The 5,181-nt window shown below is 33.7% G+C and overlaps 1 pseudogene; it reads left to right on the top strand.

Annotated features, from left to right (window-relative positions):
* The first annotated feature begins 2,851 nt into the window (after positions 1-2,851).
* LOC108327223 (dol-P-Man:Man(5)GlcNAc(2)-PP-Dol alpha-1,3-mannosyltransferase-like) lies at positions 2,852-3,362 on the top strand (annotated as a pseudogene).
* The last annotated feature ends 1,819 nt before the right edge of the window (positions 3,363-5,181 follow it).

The raw sequence follows: 5,181 nt of genomic DNA on the forward strand, positions 1-5,181 counted from the left end.
TAAACATTAGAAATGAATTTCAGAAATTGGGAATTAAATTTGTTTGAATTAGGAATTCAATTTGTTCGAATTGGTTATTGAATTTGTTCGAATTAGGAATTGAATTTGTTCGAATTAGGAATGGGAAAAAAGGTAACGAGGAATTAGAGATTGCCAACCACCACCTCGCGTTGTTCATCTCCATTGAGTCACTTCTTCTCCATCTTCATCAACCTGCAAAGGAAAGAAAGAGGAAAACCCAGCAGCATATCCACTCGAAATCCAATTTGTCCAAGTCGCACCAGTTGTGCGAGGATCAAGCACGCAACGAGTCCACCATGGAACCCTAACCTAGAACCAGATTCGTTCCTCCTCGTTCATCTTCATGGCAACTTGAAGGAAAATCAAGCCAGCAGTCTTCGTGAGCCCTAATCGCGACACCCAGAGAATCCAGACCGCGAATATTTTCGCATAGTAACCCCAAATTTTCCAGAAACTCAATTAAACCCTAAAGTCGGGATATGTTCGCAACACTGTCGTCCTCCATTCTCCACCGCGACGCCAACCAAATCGCAAACCCAAAAAACAGAGAAAGTCCAGAATCGCATCTAACATCAATTCATCTTCTTCACGCTAGACGAACAAATTCAATCCCCAATACGTAAACAAGACGAACATGGGCCATTTTCAAACCTCGAGCCTCTTTTTCTCAACATCAACTATGATTAAACCCTAAATCCCCAAATTGATACCCTAATTTGTGAAACGGATTCCAAATTTGCACGAACCCTACAATGTGAGAACCAAGTTCTTCCAATCTCAATCCCTAATTCAATCAAATTGAATCCCCAATTAATTCCCAATATTTCATTCATTCTTTTCAATTTTTTTTTTAAAATAAATATCCACATCAGAATCTCATAGACCTACTAATGTCAGCATTTCAATTAAAAACATAATCCACCGCGTCAAGCATCCATTGACGCCGTTGATTCAATTTAATGGTAGGGGATGTAATTGTTGCTATTTTTACAAAATAAGAACTTAGACACTGAAAAAGAAAATGAGCAATTTGAAATTTTCACCTAAAATTGGGACAAACAATGATTAAACCTTAAAATTTCAAACAAATACAACTTCAGACGTTCAAATAACCTCTTTTTCTTCCATTCGCAGAAGACACACAATTATAGAACAAGTCCATTCTTCATTAAAAAAAAATTAAAAGTGAGTGGGTTCAGTAAACATAATTAAAAATGACACCCTTCAGCAAATACACCATCCAAGTTGTTTTTCAATACTTATTTATCAAAACAAATAATCAGAATCGAGGAAAAGGTGATGCTTTTGTAATTGAAGCTGATGCAAATGCAGGATTTGAATTGGAAGGTGAGAACTTGCCTGTGAGGGGAGTGAGAAAGTTGAAGAAGGGGACAGAGTTTGACGCAGTTCTCCCTCCAAAGGGGTTTATAAGAATTGGTTGGGATCTGCAAGGGAGAAGGGGAGAGAGGAAGAAACTTTGTGTGGGACCCACCAGTTGGAGACACATGTGCCTCCTGATATTAACACTTTCCAAGATTAGTGTGTTAATCAATACTTGTTATTTTGCAAGATTGGGGTTAATTTTCAGCTTTTAAAGAGAAAAAAAAATTATGTGCAATTTGTTAATCAGTTTCTTTCATGTAACAATTTTACAACCTGTTTTAAAGGGTTTTTTCAAGATAGTTTAACTATTAAATTCATTAACCGAAATGAAAATGGCATATATTTTAAAAACTATTTATTTCTAGTTTATATTAAACTTGAATAGGATTATGTAAGATATATAAATTAATAGTAAATTTATAATATAAAACAAGTGAAAACCCATGTGAGTATTAATTTTTTTATAATCATAAAAAATAATAAAATTAATATAATTATTTTTATTATTATAATTATGAAATTAAATATAAATATTTTTTTACAATTTTTTTGTAAATAGTTTTTATTTATTTTATAAGTAATTTTGTATTAAAAAATAATTAAATTTAAAAAAATGTCATATTGAAAAAAAAAATTTAAAGAAACAATAAAATTCATAAAATATATTATTCATTTAACAATACATGTGTGTATTTTATTGTATATTTGAAAGTATAATACAATATTAGTGGTACATGTATTTTAAGAAGAGAACACACTACTGGTTAATTTCTTTTACTTCAATAGGTCCTATTTTTGTTAAGAATCTTAAATATGATATTTTTTTTTTCTGGCGTCTCAATTGGTCCTTAATTTTGTAAAATTGAATCAAATAAAATCTTTCCGTCAAATTGATCAAACGACGTTAAGTACTGTGTCACCTGACATGCTAACAGTGTTGTTTTACCACACGTGTCATTAGAAACGTGGGTGAAGTCTATTATTTTAAATTTAAATTAAAAAATTAAATTAAAAGAATGGAAATTCAAATACAAAACGGCAAAGTTGAAAATTCAATTCCAGAAATCATCGTTCTCTCTCAATTTTAAACCTCTGTTCTGCCGTTTTGAAATTATATTAAAAAAAATTAAAAAACAAAAATCTATTTTCTTCTTCTTCCTTCACTAACTTCATCTTCTACGAAGCCTGCACCACTACTTTACGAAGCCTGCACTAGTGGTGACACCAGGACACAACCATGGGAGATCGTGGAAATGTCAAACTATTGGAGTTGGGAGGACATCGGTTCGTTGGTCTCACAATCATTAAACAGAGAAATAAAAATTTGGTGAAATAAAAATCTTTTTGGAGTTGAAATCTGGTGAGCCCATGAGACGAAGTCCAGAAATAAAAATTAGAGAGAAAGAAAAAGTGATGGCGTTGATAGTGGAAGAATGATAAAACGGAGATGGGTGGCAGAAGGTTGAAAAACAGAGAAACCATGGGCGTTGAATCGGTAGCGCCGTCGCCACCACCTCCGAGATCGAAAGGAAAAATCGCTTTGCTCCAAAGCCCCAAGATACCCTTCTCACTGGCTCTTCTCTTCGCTGACGCCCTCCTCGTCACTCTCGCTGATGCTCATCTCTTCAGATACGAAGATAGATTGGGACGCTTACATGTCACAGGTTAGCAGATTTCTCAAAGGGGAGAGAGACTTTCGCAACCTCAAAGGCGACACTGGTCCTCTCGTCTACCCTGCTGGCTTTCTCTACATTTACTCTGCATTTCAGTATCTTACCCAAGGACAAGTTTACCCTGCTCAGGTCACGCATTCAAATTATTATATTTCTCATTCTACTCAGTTAATCTGGGCCCTTTGCTTGCTTTCTCTATTCAAGAGAGTTCATTCCATCCTCGTGCTTCGTCTGTTTAATGACTGTATGGCCATGACACTTCTTCAAGCAAGGGCGTCCAATTAACTGTAACCTTATCCATTGACATCTACTCGAACAAATTTTGTGGACAGTGACGATCCCTAAAATTCAAAATTTCTCCGATTTCATTTCCATATCACAATTGCAGATGGGGGCTTTCTTAATTGAATTTTCTACTTTGCCTTGCTTTATTTGAATTTCCACTCTTTTAATTTAATTTTTTAATTCAAAATTTAAAATAATAGAATTTATCTATGTTTTTAATGACAAATGTGTTAAAACAACACTGTCAAAATGCCAGGTAACACAATACTTAACACCGTCTGATCAATTTAATGGAAAGACTCAATTTGATTCAATTTTATAAAAATAAAGACTTAATTGAGACGCTAGAGAAGAAAGAGTCAAGATTACAAAGGAATCAACGTATTGAAACATTAAACCTTTACTTTAATAACGAAGTTTTTACATATCAGATCCAAAAGATCAGTTGGCGTGACCCATCAAAGAATTTATTACAGGGTCGATAGTTACTCTTGTTTCCAAAGAAAAAATTATTATCTTTTAATGGTTCGTTTTAACAGACATATCTCATATCTAAGTCACTTAAATAGCTTAGGATTTCATAACTCTATATAAAATCATGCATGTATACCATCAACACACATTAAAATATATATATTCTTAATTTTTTATAAATTTAAACGTCGAAGTACCTTTTAGACGTGGATCTTTCCTTACTTTTCAATCCTTTAAAGCATATCATAAGAGTTTATTTGGTTTAAGCACGTGTCAAAGGGTCTAACATTCAAATCTGGTAAGAATAATTCAAGTTTAAATTGATTTGTAGTTAGTGTAACGTCCCAGCAACTCACATGGACCATCGACTGCCCCCACAGATCATCACCAGGCTTTCCAGTGTGCTTTGTCCTCACTCGCACACTTTCCGGGAAAACTTCCCAGAAGGTCACCCATCCCAGAATTGCTCCAAGCTAAGCACGCTTAACCATGGAGTTCTTATGGGCTAGGCTACCGAAAAGCAAATGCATTTTGGTGATATGAGTAGCCAAATCAATCCCTTTAAGATATCCTTCAACTGTATAGTCCCATACCTACACAGTCTCCAGATCCCTCTCATTCCGGTGTATGTCCGATTCGTCCATGTACCCCTTCCACCACCCGAAGCTGCCAGGAGCCGCTCCTTGTCTGTGCCCCCTGCACCATGCTTCTTGCACCGGCGTCACTCCCCGCCCTCGTCTCCGTGCCCGGGTGTCACAGTTAGAGGTTTATCTTGAGGATTTAAATGAGTAAATTTTGTTCAAGATAAAATGTTCTTGAATTATTATTATTGGTCATGGGTAAAACTTATTTTTCCTTACTAGTCACTACAAAGGTAATTTGCACTTGCTACATTAAAAGTAAGAATAAAATAAAAGGATATTTAAGTATATAAATATTAATTTTTATGGTATTTTTTTTATTTTGTTTGTGTTCTTTTATTCTTTTTTTCTCTAATTATAATAAAATAAATATGCATATAATAAATGAATAGATGACATCTCCGTAAATGTCCATTTTAAAGTTCAAGGATAAACATCTACACGGCTCTCCTTTTGTTTCTTTATATTTTTTAATAGATCACTAATTAAATCAGAATACTAATAGATCACTAATTAAAATTTTTTAACATTCATCTTCATTTTATTAATCTCTATAAATTGATTCAATAAGTATTAGAAAGCTTTCATAGTGTAACATCCCAGATTATATAAAATTATATAATATAATAATTCATATTTTAATATAATAAAACAGTTAGAGAAAGACTTGCAGATAAAGTCTTAAGGTTACAGTAATCCTAAAA

This window comes from Vigna angularis, chromosome 2, assembly GCF_016808095.1.
Source record: "Vigna angularis cultivar LongXiaoDou No.4 chromosome 2, ASM1680809v1, whole genome shotgun sequence".
Taxonomy (NCBI): domain Eukaryota; kingdom Viridiplantae; phylum Streptophyta; class Magnoliopsida; order Fabales; family Fabaceae; genus Vigna; species Vigna angularis.